Source organism: Panulirus ornatus, chromosome 64 (assembly GCF_036320965.1).
Source record: "Panulirus ornatus isolate Po-2019 chromosome 64, ASM3632096v1, whole genome shotgun sequence".
NCBI classification, from domain to species: Eukaryota; Metazoa; Arthropoda; class Malacostraca; order Decapoda; family Palinuridae; genus Panulirus; species Panulirus ornatus.
The window spans coordinates 18479341-18505499 of record NC_092287.1 but is presented as its reverse complement, the minus strand read 5'-3'; the positions used below and the strand labels follow the sequence as shown (position 1 = coordinate 18505499).

General features: G+C 42.8%; 1 long non-coding RNA gene across 6 annotated transcripts in view; it reads right to left on the bottom strand.

Moving 5' to 3' along the window:
* The window catches only part of LOC139746129 (uncharacterized), a 218941-nt gene that overhangs the window by 55830 nt on the left and 136952 nt on the right, over positions 1 to 26159 (bottom strand). For all 6 annotated transcript variants that reach the window (XR_011712073.1, XR_011712069.1, XR_011712072.1 and 3 more), the window contains exon 4: positions 13793 to 13943. This is a non-coding gene — a long non-coding RNA (uncharacterized lncRNA). The remainder of the gene's footprint in view (positions 1 to 13792; positions 13944 to 26159) is intronic.

Sequence of the window (26159 nt, the reverse complement as noted above, 5' to 3'; positions counted from 1 at the left end):
AACATATATACATTCTGAGATTAAGTTCTGATGTTCTCAAAGAAATGAAAAGCTAGAAAACACAAGTCTTGACGGACAAGAGGATTTCGCGAACACATCGAATAAGTTTCGATGACACGGCTCTGAAAACAGGGCTCGAACACACGGTCCCCGAAAACGCCCCCGGGAACTGAGACCCGGCCAGCGATCCATCCTTTGGGGGGGGTTGAGGGAGGCTGTTGGGGTGGAGTTACCCCCCCCCCTCAGCTTAATGTGGCAGAAGAGATACCGGTGGAGCCCCGTCCCTCCACGCCCCCTCTCCACCCCCGGCCACACCACCACACTCCTCACTCTCTCTTCAAGCACCTTCCCTTTGACGCCTCACTCCTCCGCCTCCCCCCGCCAAAGCCTCGCCCGTGTTAAGAAAATATCGTCCACTCACTCCAGGACCTTATTCTCGCAGCTTCTCCATCACTTACATGCTTCTTGGTCACATACTCACGTGAACGCTGGTCGGTCGTCAACACAGCAGCAGCGCAGACGAACTTCCTTGACGTGTGGGTATTCTGCTCGCCTGGCATCTTCGTCCACACTGAGGTGGGAGGGTATTATACCCCCAGACGACACTGACCGTTTCCACTTCTCTCACTCTACAGGACTCTACCCTTGTGTTCTTTTCTTCCCTCCCACAATGTTTTCCCTCTCCTTCAACACCTTTTATTCCCCTATTCATATTCTTTCCTTCACTATCCTCCCCATACTATCTTTCGCCCTGCTTCCACTGTAGTCTTCCTCCCGTACTGTCTCCAATGTAACACTTCCTCCCTGCCTCAATTTTTCCCCCTCCCCGTAACTCTCCTCTTCCCCTATGAAATCTACCTCTCCTACGCCCTCTCCCTTCCCCACATGTCCCTTCATCAAACCTGGGCTACCTTCCCACATAGATCCCCTCCCACTCTACTCTTGCACTCTCCTCCTTCTCCTCCTCCTCCTCTTGCTCCCTATCTTCCCCTATCTCCCCAGAGCTACCATCCTCCCCTCCCCAGTAACCAAACCCCCCAATACTTTCCTCAAGTAGGTAGTGGTTGTGTGGTATTGTAGGAGTGGTATTGTATTATGGAAGTGGTGTTGTACTGTGAGAGTCATGTTCTGTGGGACTAGTGTCGTACTTGAGACGGTGTCGTATCATGGGACTGGTGTCGTACTTGGGGATGGTGTCGTATCATGGGACTGGAGTCGTACTTAGGGATGGTGTCGTATCATGGGACTGGTGTCGTACTTAGGGATGGTGTCGTATCATGGAACTGGTGTCGTACTTGAGACGGTGTCGTATCATGGGACTGGAGTCGTACTAGGGATGGTGTCGCATCATGGGACTGGTGTCGTACTTGGGATGGTGTCGTATTATGGAGGTAGTGTATTGGCGACGTCTTGCAGGAATGTCGTCCAGTATGGCTGGCGTCGCACTGCAGTGTGAAGATGGTGTCGTCTTGGAGTGGCGGTGTCGTTCTGTAGTGGTGTCGTCGTGTTGCTGAGCTGAGTGTCATACTGTAGTGGTGTTGTAGCCTTGTAGAAATGACATCGTGTTGAAAGGGTTATCTTTTTTTTTCCTTGTATTTCAGGTATATTAGATTTCAGGGCTGACGATGTGTTGCAAAACTCGCTTTTGTGCTGTTGCAGGAGAGGTGCCATGTAGGACTGTGTGTGGTTGTAGAAGTTGTATTCCGCTGTTGTGGCTGCATTATGACATTCGAGTGGTTGTACGAAACTGATGCACTGGATATGAAAATGGTGATCTGTTGTGAGTATTTTGGGTTATAACGCGTTGTGTTGTGTTGTTCTCGGGGCTTATGTTCGGCAGGGATGGTGTTATTTTGTTCTGTCTTGTGTTCCTGTTATATTATGATGTTGTGAGCATGCTACAGTGTGGTGCTCTGTTGTAAGAGACGGAGGTTGTGGTGTAGATGAATTGGGTTATAGTGATAAGGAAATGGAACTATTGTGCTCTACGAGGGGGCGTCAAAGATGGTATTGTATTGTAATGGTGCTCATGAGTTGTAGGGGGAAGTGTTGTGTCACAAAGGTGATAATGTGTTGTAAGTATGGTGTTGCCGCGTGTGTTGTGTTGTAGAGTATAAGACTGTAAGAGCTGTAGTTGTGGTGAGGTGAATGGTGCTATGATGTACACGTTAAATTCTTGGTTGTGGATACTGGAGAAGTTGTATATTATAGGGTCCCTGTATTGCAGAGGCTGTATATGAAAAAAAGTTGTATATTGCAGAGGTTGTATGATGCATGTGTTGTATATTGTAGGGGTTGTACATTGTAGAGTTTCTTATGTACAGGATATATTTTGTAGAGGTTGTTTATTGTTGAGGTTGTGTGGTGTTGAAGCTTTATATTGAAGGGGTTATCGTTGTTGTGGTCGTATGTTGTGTGGAGGATGTATCCTGTAGGGGTTGTTTACTGTAGAGGATGTATGGTGTAGATGATGTATACTGTAAGGTTGTATAATGTAAGGGTTGTGTTTTGTGAGGTTGTGTATTGTCAGGGTTATATGCACTAAGGGTTGTATATCATATGGGTTATATATTGTAAGGGTTGTATACAGTTTCGCTGTACATTATAGAAATTGTATATTAAAAAGGCTGTTTAGTGTAGAGACTGTATACTGAAGGGGGTTGTAGATTGTAGGGGATGTATACAATAGAGGCCGTATGCTATAAAGGTTGTATGTTGCAACGATTGTGTACTGAAGGAGTTGTGTATTGTAGTGGGTGTGTATCGTGAGGGTTGCATTTTGTGTGGCTGTATACTGCAGCGATTGCATATTTTACAGGTTATATAATGTGGGGGGCTTGTCGCTTGTAGGGGTATTGTATGGCAGAGCTTGTATATTGTTGGGGATAAATACCGTGTGAGCTGTATAATGTATGGGTTACGTATTGTATATACTGTTAGGTCGTCTATTGTAGAGGATGTACATTGTAGTGCTTGTATACTGCAGAGACATTATAAAGTATGGGTTGTGCATCTTAGGGCTGTGTATTGTAAGGGTCTACACTGTAGGAGTTGCATATTGTAGGGGTTATATATTGTAGGGGGTTGTATTTCGCATGGGTGGCATATCGTAAATATAGCATATTGCAGAAGCTGCCTATTGTATGGGTTGTTCACTGTGCGGCCTGTATATTTTAAAGGACTGGAGAGGTTGTATATTATAGGTGTCGTGCATTGTATGAGTTGTATACCCTTGAAATTGTATTTTGAACAGGTTGTATATAGTTAAGGTTGTGTGTATCTTCTGAAACCCCAAGGAGTCTTGGATGTTATTTCTAACTTCTGGGTCCTTCACTATCATGGGACGGTATATATATATATATATATATATATATATATATATATATATATATATATATATATATATATATATATATATATATTGGAAAGGATCACAATTTTGCACGTGATCAAGTATATTCCTATTAGTCCACGGGGAAAATGAAACACGATAAGTTCCCAAGTGCACTTTCGTGTGATAATCACATCATCAGGGGAGACACATGAGAGAAATATAAGTCAGTTGATATCATTATTATTATTATCATCATTATTATCATTATTATTATTATTATTATTATTATTATCATTATTACTATTATTATACTTTGACGCTGTCTCTCGTGTTAGCGAGGTAGCGCAAGGAAACAGACGAAAGAATGGCCCAACTCACCCAAATACACATGTATATACATAAATGCCCACACACGCACTTATACATACCTATACATTTCAACGTATACATGCATATATATACACAGACATATACATATATACACATATACATATTCATACATGCTGTCTTCATCCATTCCGCCGCCACCCTGCCACACATGAAATGACACCCACCTACTCCTCGCGTGCGCGCAAGGAAGCGCTAGGAAAAAACAACAAAGGCCACATTCGTTCACACAGTCTCTAGCTGTCATGTATAATGCACCGAAACCACAGCTCCCATTCCACATCCAGGCCCCAGAAAACTATCCATGGTTTACCCCAGACGCTTCACATGCCCTGGTTCAATCCAGTTGATATATATATATATATATATATATATATATATATATATATATATATATATATATATATATATATATATATATATATATATGCGTGTGATACACAGAAGAATATGTATGTATATATACGTGTGTTTGTATATATACTTGTACGTGATAAACAAAAGTATATATATATATATATATATATATATATATATATATATATATATATATATATATATATATATCCTGCATTTATATGCACATATCTTTCTGGTATCTAGACGAATGTGTATATAAATACCTGTTTTTGCATCTTTATATACAGATCTATATTGATACTAACCCCCCCCCCTCCCCACCATCATCCACCCTTACCAACCCAGCCTCCCTCCATCACCACCCTCACTCCCCATTCCCCACTCCCCCAATAAACCTCCCCATCTACCACCCCCACAACCCATGTTTGGCAGGCTCGTCATCCCATCATAAAAATAAAACAGAGAAATCTCCAGCGCTCCCCTCACCTCCTCGCGCCCCATCCCCCATCTCTCCCACTCCCCCTTCCACTTACCCCCCCCCCTTCCCCCCCTTCAGGCCGGACATTTAATGATGCCTTTAACGTTGGTAAACATTTTACGCCGTCTTAAATAAGGAATGCCAGCGGGGCAACGAGAGAGAGAGAGAGAGAGAGAGAGAGAGAGAGAGAGAGAGAGAGAGAGAGAGAGAGAGAGAGAGAGAGAGAGAGAGAGAGACACTCCTTGGCAAGGGGGTAAAAACGCTTTTTACCATTTACATTTGCACTTAGCAGTTTACAGGATTTGGATGTGCTATATATATATGCACACACACACACACACACACACACACACACACACACACACACACACACACACGAGAAGTGGAGCCACAATAGCTGAGTTTCACCATGGGTCTCACTATCGAGGGCGGTCGTAGCCATGCACGGCGGAGGACACGTGCTGGTCAGCCGGTCCACAGCCTCCTCCCCTACATCTCGAGGACCATGGTTCGAGCCTCGAGCATGAGGGTATAACTGTGGGTTATGTGGGCCGGGCCAACACGGCAGGTTACCCTACCTGAAAGTCGTACCGTCGTGCTCAAATGGGTCGTACCGTCGTGCTCAAATGGGTCGTACCGTCGTGCTCATATGGATCGTACTGTCGTGCTGAAATGGGTCGTACCCTAGTGCTCAAATGGGTCATACCCTCGTGCTCAAATGGGTCGTACCTTCGTGCTCAAATGGGTCGTACCCTCGTGCTCAAATGGGTCATACCCTCGTGCTCAAATGGGTCGTACCTTCGTGCTCAAATGGGTCATACCCTCGTGGTCAAATGGGTCGTACCGTCGAGCTCAAATAGGTCGTACAATCGTCCTTTAAATGGGTCGAACCATCGTCCTTAAATGGATCGTACCGTCGCGCTCAAGGGGTCGTACCGTCGCGCTCAAAGACACGTACATAGAAACGAATTATAATGATCTTAAATGCCTATACATAAATAAGATTTTCTTCGTTTATGATTACTTTCTTCAAAAAGAAACGCAATGTAATTTTTGTATACAGATACGGTAAAGATTATCTTTCTAGTTAAAAACGTGATGACGCAGTTTACGAACTTGAGATGTTAAAGGCTCTGACAATGACACAAATTTATATATATATATATATATATATATATATATATATATATATATATATATATATATATATATATATACACACATTACGAAAATTCGTGACCATGCGTGACCTCCTGTACCATAACCCAGCTGGGGGTGCAGTAATTAGTGACCTTTGACCCTGGGGTAATAATATGACTGGAATACACTGTATTTTCTGCGGACATTACGACACCAGGGGTCGTGGTGAGATGGGACAAAGGTGATCCACTTCCTCTAAGTGGTCTTATATAATGCTTGTAACACAAACACAGTAGGTACACACACACACACACACACACACACACACACACATATACATACATATATATATATATATATATATATATATATATATATATATATATATATATATATATATATAGGAAGTTTAGGATAGTTTAGGATAGAAAATCAACGTATGAACTGTATTGTCGTATTTCTCCCACACTCTACATCTGCCACTCTTTTTTTTTACACTCCACTCCCCCCCCTCCTCCCAATCTCGTGTAATGAATGTGACCTTTGGATCATGATGTAGGACCCTTGACCTCCGAAAATGACCCCACACGCAGACCATTTCGTATGAGAGCTGTGGTCTGGGACTTGTACGCAACATGCATTATAAGCCATATAAGTATACAGTGTCATTCACATGCATACCCGTATACATGTCGCTTTTGACCTTGACCTTTGACCTGTCACACTCGAACACTTCAACAAGTTGAGAACTTTCGAAAGCAGCTTGGCCAGATGCGCTCTGGATGAATTTCCTTGTCAATTCAGGCAACAGAAGAAGTGCGACGTACGTGAACATTATAACATACGAAGAATGAAGTGGAAATAGTGTGTGACTCTAAGCCAGACTGGACGACTGGGAACCTGGTATGTAGCTGTGATAAGAAAGAAAGAAAGAAAAAGATATATAAGAAATTTTGAGTTAACGGGAGACAATTGCAGACTGTCAAAATTACATCAGAATATAGAGGCACGTTTAAAAAAAAGCCCAGAGGACATAATAAACGAGAATATGAGAAAAGAAGTCCCTGATATTTTTGAATAAAGATTATCCCAAGGCATTCTTGAAGTACGTAAGACGCAATAGAGAACGTAAAACGATTACAACATCCAAACATAACAAAATAACATAGTGAGGTAAGAGATCGGTTTAAAAATGGGTGTGAACACGAAACAAAATAACATAGTGAGGTAACAGACTGATTTGAAAATGGGTGTGAACACGAAATAAATTCTTCAGTTCTCCCGGTCGAAGAGGTAAGAAAAATGTTTAACAAGACGAGATGACTGGGGAAAAAAAATAAAAGGTTGTAGAAATTAAGTTATGAAGGGCTGAATGAACCCAAATTAACCCAAAGGAAACAACTGGTCCCGATTTCTCGTCCCGATTTCTCAGCCTCAAATTTCGAGGTGGGAGACAGACGGGAAATGATTTTCTACTCGTAATCATAATCGTTGCGTAGACTGAAGAAGGTTAGGTATTCAAATACTGCTAACTGAACAATATACTAATCCAATGGCGTTACCGGACTCCGCCTGCATGTGGTTACGCCGCGAGTGAAAAATAAAAAAAATCGCCTTTGGCGAGGCTGTATCACCGAGCGTACAAGCCTCGTCAAAGAATGTCACACTCGACAGGAGTACACACATTTCCCTGCCACTGGAAACAGCGCAGGTTTACACAATAGAAAGGCTGGAAGAGGACCTCAGTCAAGACCAGTTCTTCGAGTAATTTTCAATCCGCCTCGAGCAGCCGTGTCAGTGGCTGGATCCATTACCAGAGTGGGAGGTAACTCGGCACAGTGGAGGAGCAAGGTGGAATGAATACACTACAGGTAAAATTGCTGCACCACCACACACACTCTCTCTCCTGTGACGTTCCATGCAGGCTGACCTCACCCAACACGTAGCGGTTCTTCATGCCATTCGTTTTCCCTGCCTCTCTGTAGTTGCCGGAGAGAGAGAGAGAGAGAGAGAGAGAGAGAGAGAGAGAGAGAGAGAGAGAGAGAGAGAGAGAGAGAGAGAGAGAGAGCTCGCCTCACTGCTTGGCCCCAACCTCGATGATCCTACGGCAGAAATTTCGCACCTCACCTCACCACAGGCCAACATGCCTGTTCTCATCTGTATTTCCCATGTCCACGAGGTACATACAGGTTTACCCTAACACATCACGGACACACAATAGGAACGCACGCACGGATGAACAGACGTGCGTATATATGTATACGAACACGCCCACGGACGGACACGGGCAAAGCAATTAATTCACCCCCCTCTCCCCAGCTCCTGCTTGCAACATCCTCCACTGCTTGCAAGCAGGGAGCCTGCAAAAAAACTTACATTAAATTTCCCTTTTAGAAAATGAATGGGCTCTGCCCTGAGTAACTTAATCATAAGTCTCCCTCAAGAATATTTAGTGCATGACATGAATTAACTTAAGGGCCACACACACACACACACACACACACACACACACACACACACACACACACATACACACTGCCTGTGTGGCGGGGAGTGTGTGAGCGATTTTTAAGATCATTACATTGAAGGCAGACCTACGTATTCCACATCACCCTGAGATGACTGCAGACCTTCCCTAACCCATGACTAGCCTCCTGCAGACATAACCCATGACTAGCCTCCTGCAGACATAACCCATGACTAGCCTCCTGCAGACACCGCACGCCAGAAGCTGAGCAAGGTAAGAGAACTCCCATCGCCTGCGCAGATCTTGAGGATTATTCAAGAAAATTTACGGCGAGGTGGTGATCTCTGGCTTGACTTGATATACAAAAACCCCCAGATACCATGAGACACTACAAGACAGGTCTTGACGATGCTACTGCCAATTAGACCTTCAGAAGACGGTACTAATTACTTCGCTTTTAATGAACAATAAAGTTGAGCCGACAAGACTATGACTGCCTGGGTAAATGTAAACCGATATTTTTGTTGTTGTTGATAAAATGCAATTAAGATGGCGTACTTTACTGGACGCTGGAGTCTCGTTCGAACAAGCTGTTTCGTCATTACGGTGTTAACGGTCGTTGGGTTCGGATATGGCATGACAGTGATCAGTTTAGGGGCACTCCGTGCAAGGCACGGGCTTCGAACCCTGTCCTTCAGCTCGATCGAACCTTGTCTCACCGGCTGTGGAGACGACCACACACACACACACACACACACACACTACCTCCACCAAGAGAGAAGGTGAGCAGGTGTGCGCTACGTTACGCTGGACATATCATGGCAGGTATGAGAGAGAGAGAGAGAGAGAGAGAGAGAGAGAGAGAGAGAGAGAGAGAGAGAGAGAGAGAGAGAGAGAGAGAGAGAGCGCCCCTGGCGAGCTATGACGCAAAGTTGTCGCTATCACAACACCATGGCGTGTCTCTCCTAACAAGCTGGTGTTACTTGTTCATTGGCTCCCGGGAGCGTCTGTGCTCTGGGCCTCAGCTACGTCATAACTCTCCACTGTACACGTGGATGTGCAAGGGAGGAGGGTGGGGGAAGGTGGATATAAAGCCTCAAAACCTCCCTCTCCACTACCTTATTCTTCCCCCACTCCACTTCTGTTCCTCCCCTACCATCTCCCTACAACCCTTCCCATATCTTCTAGCGTTCCCACTGTGCGTGTGTGTGTGTGTGTGTGTGTGTGTGTGTGTGCAGCCTCGAGGGTGGAGGGAGGGAGCAGTGGTAGCGGAAGACTTCCCCTCGATCCTGCCCCCCCGGACATTCTCTGGGGGTGTTGTGGGGGAAGGGGGCGGGAGGAAGAGTGCTGTGCCCTATTACCACCCATTAGTAGCGTGCGAACCCGCGCCCGCACCTGACACGCCTGTCACCACGCGGGGGCGTGGGGGAGGAGAGAGGGACGCGGAGACGGAGGCTTGTGGTCACGGAGGAGTGTGGGAGACGGGAGGAGGAGAGGAGGAGGAGGAGGAGGAGCTGAAGACGAAGTTTGGCTGGAGGAATGATGTGAGATGGCACTTAGGTCACAAACAGTTGATATATATATATATATATATATATATATATATATATATATATATATATATATATATTTTTTTTTTTTTTTTTTTTTTTTTTGCCGCTGTCTCCCGCGTTTGCGAGGTAGCACAAGGAAACAGACGAAAGAAATGGCCCAACCCACCCCCATACACATGTATATACATACGTCCACTTTCCAAAACTCTTGCATTCACCTCCCTAACAACCCCATCCATAAACAAATTAAACAACCATGGAGACATCACACACCCCTGCCGCAAACCTACATTCACTGAGAACCAATCACTTTCCTCTCTTCCTACACGTACACATGCCTTACATCCTCGATAAAAACTTTTCACTGCTTCTAACAACTTTCCTCCCACACCATATATTCTTAATACCTTCCACAGAGCATCTCTATCAACTCTAACATATGCCTTCTCCAGATCCATAAATGCTACATACAAATCCATTTGCTTTTCTAAGTATTTCTCACATACATTCTTCAAAGCAAACACCTGATCCACACATCCTCTACCACTTCTGAAACCACACTGCTCTTCCCCAATCTGATGCTCTGTACATGCCTTCACCCTCTCAATCAATATCCTCCCATATAATTTACCAGGAATACTCAACAAACTTATACCTCTGTAATTTGAGCACTCACTCTTATCCCCTTTGCCTTTGTACAATGGCACTATGCACGCATTCCGCCAATCCTCAGGCACCTCACCATGAGTCATACATACATTAAATAACCTTACCAACCAGTCAACAATACAGTCACCCCCTTTTTTAATAAATTCCACTGCAATACCATCCAAACCTGCTGCCTTGCCGGCTTTCATCTTCCGCAAAGCTTTTACTACCTCTTCTCTGTTTACCAAATCATTTTCCCTAACCCTCTCACTTTGCACACCACCTCGACCAAAACACCCTATATCTGCCACTCTATCATCAAACACATTCAACAAACCTTCAAAATACTCACTCCATCTCCTTCTCACATCACCACTACTTGTTATCACCTCCCCATTTGCGCCCTTCACTGAAGTTCCCATTTGCTCCCTTGTCTTACGCACTTTATTTACCTCCTTCCAGAACATCTTTTTATTCTCCCTAAAATTTAATGATACTCTCTCACCCCAACTCTCATTTGCCCTTTTTTTTCACCTCTTGCACCTTTCTCATGACCTCCTGTCTCTTTCTTTTATACATCTCCCACTCAATTTCATTTTTTCCCTGCAAAAATCGTGCAAATGCCTCTCTCTTCTCTTTCACTAATACTCTTACTTCTTCATCCCACCACTCACTACCCTTTCTAATCAACCCACCTCCCACTCTTCTCATGCCACAAGCATCTTTTGCGCAATCCATCACTGCTTCCCTAAATACATCCCATTCCTCCCCCACTCCCCTTACTTCCATTGTTCTCACCTTTTTCCATTCTGTACTCAGTCTCTCCTGGTACTTCCTCACACAAGTCTCCTTCCCAAGCTCACTTACTCTCACCACCCTCTTCACCCCAACATTCACTCTTCTTTTCTGAAAACCCATACAAATCTTCACCTTAGCCTCCACAAGATAATGATCAGACATCCCTCCAGTTGCACCTCTCAGCACAATAACATCCAAAAGTCTCTCTTTCGCGCGCCTGTCAATTAACACGTAATCCAATAACGCTCTCTGGCCATCTCTCCTACTTACATAAGTATACTTATGTATATCTCGCTTTTTAAACCAGGTATTCCCAATCATATATATATATATATATATATATATATATATATATATATATATATATATATATATATATATATATATATATACGGTGTTTCGACAGTCTGCATGCGCGTGTGTGTATGTAAGTACATGTCACGACATTTTGAAATGAAATCTGTTTGTTGAGTCAGGACTAACGAGACAGCGTGTGTTTACGTACATAATGTTTGCTGATGATGCCGAGACGATGAAGGGTGTGCAAAAATAAAGCGAGGGAGATTGCATCGATTCGCAGGGAACCTAAACAAGAGGAACATAGCAACTAGCATTAAAAGAAGCGTAAAGGACACACACACACACACACGATATGCTGCCATATATTAGAATAACATTCAAGTACACAGACGAATATTACTCAACAAGCTAGCTGTTCACATCGTACATAAGGCCGAAACTATAATATGCTTCTCAGGTTTGGTCACCTTACCTTAAGAAACACAAAAAACGAATGGAGAAGGTCCAGAGGAAGGCAACAAAGATGGCAAGTGAATTAAGAGAGCTGAGGTACAGGGAAAAGCTAAAGGCTTAAATTTGTCAACAATGGAAGAAAGAAGACTAAGGCGTGACCTGATCACAACCTTTAGTGTTTTTAAACCAGACTGATGACGTAGACAGTCAACAGTTCTTCGAATGATAAAAAGGTTAAACCAGCCAGAGGCCAAAACATGAAATTAAGTAAGCAACTTGTTAGAGAAGGTGTAAAAAAAGTACTTTGATAGTATAAGAGTGAGGGACGAATGGCATAAAGTGAGCTGAGAGATAATGAGAGAGGACAGCAAACAGACGAGGGGTACTACGATTGTAGAACTCCCTCCCAGTACTGGATTTCATTTATCTGTTAATCATAGCCCCAGCACAAAGGTGGCGCTACTTCCAACAGCAGAGAAACGTAGACTCCAATGGGAATGAAAAGTTCTTTGGAGAAGACTGTTCTACCAGCGAGACAACCTCGCCAAAAGTGAACTTTCACTCATAGTTTAACCGCAAGTGGCGGAGTCCGGTAACACACACACACACACAGATATATATATATATATATATATATATATATATATATATATATATATATATATATATATATATATATATATAAAGTGTGTGGAAGAAGAAAGTTGAGAGTAAATGTGAATAAGAGCAAGGTTATTAGGTACAGTAGGGGTGAGGGTCAAGTCAATTGGGAGGTGAGTTTGAATGGAGAAAAACTGGAGGAAGTGAAGTGTTTTAGATATCTGGGAGTGGATCTGTCAGCGGATGGAACCATGGAAGCGGAAGTGGATCATAGGGTGGGGGAGGGGGCGAAAATTTTGGGAGCCTTGAAAAATGTGTGGAAGTCGAGAACATTATCTCGGAAAGCAAAAATGGGTATGTTTGAGGGAATAGTGGTTCCAACAATGCTGTATGGTTGCGAGGCGTGGGCTATGGATAGAGATGTGCGCAGGAGGATGGATGTGCTGGAAATGAGATGTTTGAGGACAATGTGTGGTGTGAGGTGGTTTGATCGAGTAAGTAACGTAAGGGTAAGAGAGATGTGTGGAAATAAAAAGAGCGTGGTTGAGAGAGCAGAAGAGGGTGTTTTGAAATGGTTTGGGCACATGGAGAGAATGAGTGAGGAGAGATTGACCAAGAGGATATATGTGTCGGAGGTGGAGGGAACGAGGAGAAGAGGGAGACCAAATTGGAGGTGGAAAGATGGAGTGAAAAAGATTATGTGTGATCGGGGCCTGAACATGCAGGAGGGTGAAAGGAGGGCAAGAAATAGAGTGAATTGGAGTCATGTGGTATACAGGGGTTGACGTGCTGTCAGTGGATTGAAGCAAGGCATGTGAAGCGTCTGGGGTAAACCATGGAAAGCTGTGTAGGTATGTATATTTGCGTGTGTGGACGTGTGTATGTACATGTGTATGGGGGGGGGGGGGGGTTGGGCCATTTCTTTCGTCTGTTTCCTTGCGCTACCTCGCAAACGCGGGAGACAGCGACAAAGTATAAAAAAAAAAAAAAAAAAAAAAAAAAAAAAAATATATATATATATATATATATATAAAACCCAGGACCCCATACATATATCTTCCTTATAGTTTTGAGGTTCTGACATTCCTATGGAGCGGGAGTGCCTGTTCATAGACAATAACATACATACAGCTTCGCCCAGGACGTCATCTCTGGGTAGTTAAAAGGCTAATCACCATTTCTTTTGAGTAATAACGCAGCCACCATCCCAAGCTACCTGCCTCGCCACACTCTGACACGCTCACAAGAACAAGGAAGAACCAAACTTGTCTTACCTTGGAGGATGTTAGATTCTAAGGACGACGAAAATCCTCTTTCAAAACATCTTGATTAGGTAAAGCGCAGCAACCACTGAGGGGCCACCAGACACACTTGTCTGCCAGACACGGGTCAGTAGTGTGTTAGCAAGGCTGGCTGGGGATCCATCTTGAAGACAGAGAAAAAGAAATGGTAACTCACATCATACAGAAGCTATAAACAAGGAATATATGAAGAGAATGAGTGCAGAAAGGTCGACAAAGAGGATGTATATGTGTCAGAGGTGGAGGGAACAAGGAAAATATAAACACTTGGTAACTCGCATTATACCTGTAAGGATATAATTGGTAACTCATAAAGATATACATAAGGAATGCACTTAGTAATTATCATAAGGGTTTAGATAATGAACTCGGTAACTCACGTCAAAATATGTATATTCCTTATTAACTCCCATGAGAATAAAGATAAGGAAATGAATTGGTAACTTACGTGAGAATATAAAGAAACTGCTTGGTAACTCACACGAATATATACCTAAGGAAACCACTTGGTAACTCACATGAAAAATATGAATAAAAAACCGATTTGGTCATTTACAAAAAATGGATAAAAAATCTTTCTTTAATTCAGAAACTAAGCATAAAGACACGCCAGGTTAACTCTCAAAAAATATGAATGAGGAAATAATTTCGTAACTCACAGAAAGTAATTAAGAAAATCACTTTATAACTAACAAAAAATGTAAGTAAGTACTTTGTTAGCTCACTTAAAACTATGAATAACTATGAATAAGTTGGCATGATTAATATTTCACTTATCAGTAGTCAAAAATTTAGTAAATCATGATTTTTAGAAGAGAAAATCACGTCATAACATAGATTATTGATAAGGAAACTGCTTGGTAACTCTGAACCAGGCGATCTTCTGGTAACTAGCACAAAACTGATCAAATTAATGACATGATAACACATGAAGTCTGTGATGAAGAGGAGGAATTCCGGAAACTCACATTAAACTAAGATCACTTGGGAACTCACATTATAACGTGAATGAGGAAATCGATTGGAAACTCAGATAAAAAAAAAATCGAATCAGAAGGTCTCTCGTTAACTAGCATGAAATTATAGAAATAAGAATATCACTTGTGTAACTCACGACCGAGAATAAGCTATACATAGACGAGGGTCGTGCAATGACACCAACAGATAGAATGTTCACTATCATATTCCTGTCTATCGTGCTTGATTAAGTCTATTCTCTGACTTTACACACTTTACACACATAGACTTCCACAACCACGCAGAGTTTTTCCAGGTGACATATTGGGTTGTGACGTGAAGCAGCTGGCTATGTGTTACGTGAGACGTGTTACGTTGTGACGTGAAGCAGCTGGTTATGTGTTACGTGAGACAGCAGGTCACAGTGTTACAGTGTAGCGTTATTTCACATCATAAAAATTGGCTTCTTGCAATTCTACGTTACGTGAGGCAGCTGGTTAGGTTATGACGTTGAGCAAGGCAATTGGTTAAGATCTTACGTTACGTGTGGCAGCTGGTTACAATTCTACATTCAATGAGGCAGCTGGTATGAACGTCACTTTACGTGCAGCAGATGGTGCCTGTGAAATCTGCATCAAAATGGCATTCTATGGAAGCAGGACATATCAGATCAGAATACCTAGAACTAAGGCTCTCATTTGGTTATAGACCCCTCAACCAGGATTCGAGTCTGTGTTCTTACTGTACCAGTGAGCCAGTAGTTAAAGTACTGAACACGAGGGATATATAGCATTCCTTCCCTCACACAACAGGCTGGCTACCAGCTCCTACCGAATCAGAGGAAGAAGGTAAACCATTAGGTTTACATGGGAGTCAAACCTCCTTCATGTAGTTTACGTCATATAGGTTACAAGCAATTTCTGGAATTGGTTTACGGAGGGAATGAAATCAACGTTTAAGAATCAACGAAAAGTTGATATCACTGAATCACTGTCTCTAAACACCTGGGGGATTTCATTCAGTCTTGAATGTATCTTGTGTCTCCCTTCATGGCAGCCGCTTCAACTATATACATCCTTCTCAGTCCGCGTCAAGCCTTGCTCACTCACACCTCTGGTGAGAGACGGAGAGAGGGAAGAAATTCCTTTTCCTTTACCAATTTCTAATCTTCCACATCTTATAATTCAAACTCTTCCTATTCGCCACATTGTCCTTTCTCTTTCTCTTTTTCTTTTCACAGCTATTACTTCAGTTTCTGTTTTCACCTGCTGGCGGCTCCGGGTGACTGGCCCAAGAGTTTTGACACTGGACACTGGCTGGACACGTCAACTAGTCCTTTAAAATACGTTCTTCATAAAGTATGATGCGAAAGATCATTGTTTCGCCCAATGGGATTTAAATATAATCCATTTTAGTGTTCTTTCTTAAAGAAAACGACCCAGCTTGAAAGACTAAGGCAGTGTTGAAGTGGCAGCTTAATGCTCAACGGGAGAGATTAGCTGGCAATGCTGCCCTCTGGACCACTCTTCCTCTCCTCCTCCCGCTTCTTCCCAGGGAGAGAAAGATTGGCAATACCTGGGGACTCTACATGGGGGGGATTAGCCGCGCCCCGGTGGTCAGCCGAATCGTAGTTAGGTCATATAAATTAGCGTCTGGGTAGCAGGTAAGGCTGGGCCTGCCATTCCTATCTGATAAGAGAGAGAGAGAGAGAGAGAGAGAGAGAGAGAGAGAGAGAGAGAGAGAGAGAGAGAGAGAGAGAGAGAGCCTCGCACCGCCGTCTACATAGAAGTATTCGTCTCATTAAGTGCAGGGTCCTCCCGCAAATTAACCAATGCCTTGTTTGCAATCTGATTGATCTATCAATAGTAAATTAATCAACTCCTTCTCGTCCTCATTAACTTATCACAGATAAACTCGTTTCTTTACCTAACAGGAATGGCATTGTCTCACCGTGTGGGGCACTGTCTCTCTGGTTTCGTGAGGTCTCATCCGTAGTCACACCGCTTGAGACCCCACATCTCTATCCCCAGAAGTAACTAAAGATAATGTAAGAAATCACTCGCGCCAAGTTAACGGGGGTCATTTGAGTCCCCGCCCGAAACGTAAACTCGTACCAAGAGGCGCAAGTTTAGCTACAAGGACCATAACACAGCCCGGGGGGACGACCCCAGACGGGAAAGCCGTTGTGAGCGAAGCCATCTGCGCTCCGCCCCACCCATGGCGACTGCCTGGGCGGGTCACGTGACGCAAGGGGGTCTGTAATTAATATCATTTAAACTCAAGATACATGATAAGAGGACGTGGCCAGGCGATGTGTGAGGCCCTAGGTACACTAAACGACGCCGGGCTTCCTGGTGTTGACTCACTCCCTCCCTCCCCAAGTACTTATACCCTCCCAGCCCCTCCCACCTCTGGTGCTGGATGCTACTCTCCCGCCTCTACCCCCTTCCTCTCGTCCCTGTGCCCACCTTCAGCCCTCCTGCCCGTGGTACCTCTCCTCCTTCAGACAACGACCAGCTGGTTCACTGACGACCAACAGATGCCAGTAGAATGACTTAAGAGGTCAGTGAAATGGATCCAGGTGGTCAATGACGACACACACACACACACACACACACACACACACACACACACACACACACACTCACATACTTCAAAGGTGGTCTAACACATAGATGATGAAATTCAACCTAAGCATATGCAATGAGGATGGATACAGAATAACATAAGGCTTCTGTAACATTACATACGGCTTCTGTAAGATTACCATATTGTAGAAAAAATAAGTTCCAGGAGACCAACTGTCTGCTGGTATATATCACATTGACTGTCAAGTGTGTGGATAAGAAGACATTTAGCGAGCTGCTCATATCATACAAAAGGTCCAAACTAGACTATGGTTCTTAGCTATGGTCACCTTTGGTTAAGAAGAATAAAGAGCTAATAGAGAAAGTCTACAGGAAGGCTACAAAGACGGACAAGAATTGAGAAAGACGAAGTACAGGGAAAGGCTAAAGACTTTGAATTTGCCAATTTTGGAAGATAGAGGAGTAAGGGTTGACTTGATCACACCCTTTAAGTTACTCAAACAGATTCATGACGTGGACAGTGAACAGTTCTTCGAGAGATGTAGGGATAGGGCAACCACAGGACACAATATGAAATCAATCAAGAAACTTTTTACAAACAGATGAACAGAAGTGCTGTTCTCTTGATATGAAGATATATAGAACATATTTGCTGATCTCCTGATATGTAGATATGTATATGGACAGTTCTTCTGGTAGATGAGTGGAACTAGATGCCTGAGGGCATGGTTAATACAGGCAGCATACAGGGATATGAGTTGTATGATAATAGAAAATTTTCAAGAGATGAGGTCCTCCCAAACGTGTAAAATTCCCTCCCCGCACACCACAAACAAGTAATAAATTACACACACACACACACACACACACACACACACACACACACAGTATAATGGACTGTCAATAAAAATCTGATTAAGAACCAACTTTGGAACAGAGATGAGACGAAAGTCAATCGCGTGGCAGCCTGGACCACACCACGGTGGGGTCACCCAACCCAGATACGAGTCTGAGAGGCTCACGGACAAGGCGAGTGGACGTCTTGATGAACGGCAGGTCGTTTTTTCTACCATGGATTATGTAAAGCAACAGAAGGAGACTCAAGAACAGTATTAGTGATCTTATGCCGCCATACATTCATACATACACACACACACACACACACGCACACTTTATATATATATATATATATATATATATATATATATATATATATATATATATATATATATATATAGCGCTACCTCGCGCACATGCGGGGGGGAGGGGGTCGTCATTTCATGTGTGGCGCGGTGGCGACGAGAATGAATAAGGGCAGACAGTATGAATTATGTACATGTGTATATAAGCATATGTCTGTGTGTGTGTGTGTGTGTGTGTGTGTGTGTGTGTGTATATATATATATATATATATATATATATATATATATATATATATATATATATATATATATATATATATATATATCAGTAAATTTTAGGGAGAATAAAAAGATGTTCTGGAAGGAGGTAAATAGGGTACGTAAGACAAGGGAGCAAATGGGAACTTCAGTGAAGGGCATAAATGGGGAGGTGATAACAAGTAGTGGTGATGTGAGAAGGAGATGGAATGAGTATTTTGAAGGTTTGTTGAATGTGTCTGATGACAGAGTGGCAGATATAGGGTGTTTGGGTCGAGGTGGTGTGCAAAGTGAGAGGGTTAGGGAAAATGATTTGGTAAACAGAGAAGAGGTAGTAAAAGCTTTGCGGAAGATGAAAGCCGGCAAGGCAGCAGGTTTGGATGGTATTGCAGTGGAATTTATTAAAAAAGGGGGTGACTGTATTGTTGACTGGTTGGTAAGGTTATTTAATGTATGTATGACTCATGGTGAGGTGCCTGAGGATTGGCGGAATGCGTGCATAGTGCCATTGTACAAAGGCAAAGGGGATAAGAGTGAGTGCTCAAATTACAGAGGTATAAGTTTGTTGAGTATTCCTGGTAAATTATATGGGAGGGTATTGATTGAGAGGGTGAAGGCATGTACAGAGCATCAGATTGGGGAAGAGCAGTGTGGTTTCAGAAGTGGTAGAGGATGTGTGGATCAGGTGTTTGCTTTGAAGAATGTATGTGAGAAATACTTAGAAAAGCAAATGGATTTGTATGTAGCATTTATGGATCTGGAGAAGGCATATGATAGAGTTGATAGAGATGCTCTGTGGAAGGTATTAAGAATATATGGTGTGGGAGGCAAGTTGTTAGAAGCAGTGAAAAGTTTTTATCGAGGATGTAAGGCATGTGTACGTGTAGGAAGAGAGGAAAGTGATTGGTTCTCAGTGAATGTAGGTTTGCGGCAGGGGTGTGTGATGTCTCCATGGTTGTTTAATTTGTTTATGGATGGGGTTGTTAGGGAGGTAAATGCAAGAGTCTTGGAAAGAGGGGCAAGTATGAAGTCTGTTGGGGATGAGAGAGCTTGGGAAGTGAGTCAGTTGTTGTTCGCTGATGATACAGCGCTGGTGGCGGATTCATGTGAGAAACTGCAGAAGCTGGTGACGGAGTTTGGTAAAGTGTGTGGAAGAAGAAAGTTAAGAGTAAATGTGAATAAGAGCAAGGTTATTAGGTACAGTAGGGCTGAGGGTCAAGTCAATTGGGAGGTGAGTTTGAATGGTGAAAAACTGGAGGAAGTGAAGTGTTTTAGATATCTGGGAGTGGATCTGTCAGCGGATGGAACCATGGAAGCGGAAGTGGATCATAGGGTGGGGGAGGGGGCGAAAATTTTGGGAGCCTTGAAAAATGTGTGGAAGTCGAGAACATTATCCCGGAAAGCAAAAATGGGTATGTTTGAAGGAATAGTAGTTCCAGCAATGTTGTATGGTTGCGAGGCGTGGGCTATGGATAGAGTTGTGCGCAGGAGGATGGATGTGCTGGAAATGAGATGTTTGAGGACAATGTGTGGTGTGAGGTGGTTTGATCGAGTAAGTAACGTAAGGGTAAGAGAGATGTGTGGAAATAAAAAGAGCGTGGTTGAGAGAGCAGAAGAGAGTGTTTTAAAATGGTTTGGGCACATGGAGATAATGAGTGAGGAAAGATTGACCAAGAGGATATATGTGTCGGAGGTGGAGGGAACGAGGAGAAGAGGGAGACCAAATTGGAGGTGGAAAGATGGAGTGAAAAAGATTTTGTGTGATCGGGGCCTGAACATGCAGGAGGGTGAAAGGAGGGCAAGGAATAGAGTGAATTGGAGCGATGTGGTATACAGGGGTTGACGTGCTGTCAGTGGATTGAATCAAGGCATGTGAAGCGTCCGGGGTAAACCATGGAAAGCTGTGTAGGTATGTATATTTGTGTGTGTGGACGTGTGTATGTACATGTGTATGGGGGGGGGTTGGGCCATTTCTTTCGTCTGTTTCCTTGCGCTACCTCGCAATACGCGGGAGACAGCGACAAAGTATAAAAAAAAAAAAAAAAAAAAAAATATATATATATATATACGTTGAGATGTATAGGTATGTATATGTTCGTGTGTGGACGTGTATGTCTATACATGTGTATGTGGTTGGGTTGGGCCATTCTTTCGTCTGTTTCCTTGCGCTACCTCGCTAACGCGGGAGACAGCGACAAAGTATAATAGAAAATATAAATAATATATATATATATATATATATATATATATATGTATATCCATTTGCTAACATTTGTCTAAGTATGGGTGTGTGATGTGTGTCTCGAGAGAAGGTATTACAAGTTGATTACGCATCCTACTTTCATGTGATGTAACGTCGGCTTTAAAGAAATTCGTACAAAGATGATCGGGTTTTTATTCTCTTTATAATCTTATTGATGTCAGCACCGGTTATGGGTAATTGTCTCCCTTCACAGTTATCAATGGATTAAATTGCATCTTTGACGATATGTTACGTACATAGTGAAGATGTACAACTCGCCCAAGATGTAATGTCAATATCTTTTTTTTTTTCAGTATGATTCATCCTTACAGCGGTATTTGGCTGCTGCGTCTTAAGGGCTGTGTGCGTGCGTACCATGGTGGAGGCTCAGTGGGCTGGACGCCCTTGTAGGGAGGACAATTGTATATCAAGGAAGTCTTGACCCGGAAATGTTGCTGTCTAACCTTTTTTTTTTTTCTGGCATCCCCTCTTATTCATGCAGTTCAAAAGGCTTCCAGATGGATAGCTAAGGAGGAACAGCTGTACCCCAGTACCATGCATAAGAGACGGTGATGATGCGTGTAGAAAAAGCGAGTTAGAGTCAGCCCCAGTGGACACAACGACACAAGCTGAGGACACTTACGTATAGGTGTAGACTACGCGGCAAAATGGCTCATTTACTCGTTTTCTTTTACGTCGTGAGAATCAACACAACGGGAGGGAGGCGGGAGGAGCTAAGGTTGCGCCTCCAGGAGGCCTATGGTTCAAACCTTGTGTGAACTGGTCCAAGCCTTGTGTGGACTGGTTCAAACCTTGTGTGAGAACTGGTCCATACCTTGCGTGAACTGGCCCGAACCTTGTGTGAACTGATCCAAACTTTGTGTGAACTGATCCAAACTTTGTGTGAACTGGTCCAAACCTTGTGTGAACTGATCCAAACTTTGTGTGAACTGGTCCAAACCTTGTGTGGACTGGTCCATACCTTGTGTGAACTGGTCCAAACCTTGTGTGAACTGGTCCAAACCTTGTGTGAACTGATCCAAACTTTGTGTGAACTGGTCCAAACCTTGTGTGAACTGTTCCATACCTTGCGTGAACTGGTTCAAACCTTGTGTGAACTGGTCCAAACCTTGTGTGAACTGGTCCAAACCTTGTGTAAACTGATTCAAACCTTGTGTGAACTGGTCCAAACCTTGTGTGAACTGTTTTAAACCTGGTTCTTGTTTAAAACCTGTATAAAGTTTTAACCTTAACCACTTCCTCACCATGCCCATTCTTCTCGTCACCACCTAATACGTCCATCACCACGTTAAAACCGTTAATGACCTCGTTAGCCCCTTTAATCATACCTCTAGCCTTTCTAACACCAGGTTCTTAACAACCCATAAAAGTGAGTTTCCGTCATCAGAAATGTGGAAAGCTTGAAGCCTCGCTTGCCTCAGGTCATGCACACACAAACGCACTCACACTAACTCCTTCCTCCACACACCGCCACACATCATACGCTTGTGGAATACACTCCAGGAGTTCAGGTTATCTGTGTTCCCCTAACTTCCTTCCCCATGTAATGATAATAAGGATAATGATAATAATAACGATTATAATAGTAATAATAATGATAATGATAATAATTGATAATGATGATAATGATGATTAATGATAATACTAATAATAATAATAATAATAATAATGATAATAATGATAATAATATTCATGATAATGATAATAACAATAATGATAATGATAATAATAATAATAATAATAATAATAATAATAATAATAATAATAATAACAATAATGATCATGATAATAATAACAATAATAATAACAATAATAATAATAATAATAATAATAATAATAATAATAATAATAATGATAACAATAATAATAATAATAATAATAATAATAATAATGATAATGATAATTATGATAACAATAATGATAATAACAACAATACTACTACCACTCCCCGCCACCCCCACCCCCCCTGTATCCGGCACTTACATGACATGGTCTACATGTTACACTCGTAAGTGTATAGTGAGTGACATCAAACCCCGTACGTCACACTGTGTCATAATCTGTTAAGAATCAGGTGATGTGGCGGGTAAATAGGTAAGAGCTGGAGTCACGAAGAAGAAAGATGGGATCCATCTCATCTGGAGGCAGTAAGACAGATGATGTAGTCTGGTTTTGCGAGTCATTTCATAGCGTCAAGAACACCAGATATCACACACTCAATAGCAGCTTCAAGGTGCAACTCGAAAATGATATCATTAATGTGTGTGTGGATATCCATCGGGTTGTTCCACCTAAGCGCATTCACAGATCCTGAACAGACTGACACAGTATTGGAACAAGTGATTGGCTGATCCCAAGTTTCTCCCGGATCCCTCCCTTATTGCTGCCTCTCTCCCTATGACGTGGATACTTAAGACGTGAATCAAAGGAATCTCTTCCAATCAGGTAGGTATGACCTTTGGTAGCGTTTAACGCTAGAAAGGTTCTACTTAGCACATGAGCGGATGCTGTACTGCTGTGGTGTACCACCTGGCGCATCGCAAACTACTATTGAAATTGTATATCTCATCACCAAACACGTTATCTATGATGTGTCCGATGTAGTCACATATACAATGTCCCTGTGAGAGTTACAATATCGCAAGACTTGCTTGTAGTTACTGGGGTCGGCCCTCACAACACAGGGTATATCTATCCTGAACTCACTCCTCAGATCTTCCTACTTCACACCACCACCCCGCCACAACTGTCCAGGGTCACCTCGCACGCCAGGGCAAACTCTGTCAATCAGTTCTTATTAACCAATAACTTCCCAAACCTTACCATTAACGAACTTTAATGTAAAACTTCATCTATCTATTTCAGCCAAGGTAATGGCGATGCGAGCCATTACAAGCGCAACGATAATGGTTGATGGGCAGTTGGTGCCGTGAGCACCATGACAACCAATCACAGGTAACTTGGGGTTTTAGAGACAGCCAATCAACACCGGAGTAGCTAATGGCCCATATGACGATGGTTCAGTGGGAACTGCTGCGCGTCAAGCCGCAACTACAGAGATTGAGAGGGAGGGAGGAGGACAGACGCATCATTAAACAGTCAACAAGGATGGAATAAAACAACGTATAATGTGTGTGTGTGTGTGTGTGTGTGTGTGTGTGTGTGTGTGTGTGTGTGATACGGTCATCCTCTGAATGTGACACATGCCTATAGAACTATGGACTCCAGCGGAGGTGCATAAACTCTATGAACCAAGTGGTGGACGAGGGTGAGGTCATGAGTACGAATGTTGAAACACTTGCCAGTCCATCCAGCTACAGAACGATTACCCACACCAAGGCTTTCAATTTCATTCATTCAAATTCTGTATTCACGAGTTGACGATAATTTCAGTTCTGTTCAGTAAAGCACTGTATTTACTAATTACTGATTGCACACTAGTGGAGTGAAGGGGGGTGAGGGGGAGGGGCTTTCATGTCGTTACCACACTTGCTAATCTAAAATTCAACCCTCCCCCCAATCTTCATATATATATATATATATATATATATATATATATATATATATATATATATATATATATATATATATATTGAACCCATCCATCAAGTTGTCTTGATGCTTCGATATAGCCATTTTGAGCGGCACGTGTGACCTATCAGAAAGTGGCGACGCGTCATCTCGATAAAAGCGATTGGTCGAGTCGTTGTGACTGGTCACGCCTCGGCGAGTTTCCCTCAGCCCGTGAGGTCAGCAATACATTTGAGATCGCCAGTCACTTTATATTTCTGTCTTGAAACGAAGATTACATGAGATAATACAATATTGTATTAAAACAGCATGGTAACCTCTCTCTCTCTCTCTCTCTCTCTCTCTCTCTCTCTCTATATATATATATATATATATATATATATATATATATATATATATATACATATGGAAGATGGGAGATGAACAGATTAGGAAGGATAGTGAGTGGTGGAATGAAGAAGTTGCGAGTGAGAGAGAAAAGAGGGGCGTGTGCGCGGTACTTACGGGGAAGTAGTGCAAATAGCTGGGAGTTGTACAAGAAGAAGCGGCAGGTGATCTAAAGGAAGTTACAGGGGTTGAAAAAGAGAGCAAATGAGACTTGGGGTGAGAGATCATCATTAAACTTTAGGGAGAATAAGATGTTTTGGAAGGAGGTAAATAATTAACAAATAATAAGAGAACAAATGGGAACATCGGTGAAGGGAGCAAGGGAGGAAGTGATAACAGGTAGTGATGGAAGGAGGGAGGAGATGGAGTGAGTATTTTGAAGGTATGTTGAATGTGTTTGATGATAGAGTAGCATTTGTAGGGAGCCCTCACGGATAGCCTGACGTACATACATATGGTTTACATAGACTGCTTTACTATCCATATCTCGATCCGTTATGATCACGATCGTACTGTAATTACAAGGCACGGAAAGGTGTTTGAGTAATTTCACCCTTATACCACTGAGTAGAAGGGTAGTTTATTTGTTGTTAGTGCTGGTAAACTGCTGGTTGAAGTGAAGTGGTTAAGCGATTGCTGGGAATAAAAGTGAAGTTGTTAATGGAGTAATTGCACGGATCACAGAGACAGTGAGAATGTATGTGGGTCATAGAATATTATCCTTAACACCTGAAGGTGTTGAAAGATTATCCGATAGTTGGATATAGCAACCTGACGTTGTTGACGGCCTTAACAACCCATGACTGTCGTTGGTAGGCCTAAAGCCCAAACCAACCAACAGACAACCGGAATAATCGACTTTACCAGCAATACCGAGGCGATCCAATAACTGGAGACAGGGGGGGGGGGGGGGGGGGGGGTCTGTGTTGTGTCTTCACGTGCTCCTCACACAATAGCTCATACATTTTCTTCAAATTTGTTCGCCGTTTCCCGCGAAAGCGAAGTAGTGTCAAAGAGGCAGGAACAGACGAAGAGCGGCCTTATTTGCTCACTTCTGCTCCCGCTCTACTATGTAAAATGCACGGAAACGAGAGCACCCTATCTACAGCCAAACCCTACAGACCTTTATGTGATTTCCCCTGTTCGCTTCATATGCCTTGGTACGACCTATTGATGATCGCACGTCTCTCCAATTCATTCTATCCCGTGCCCGT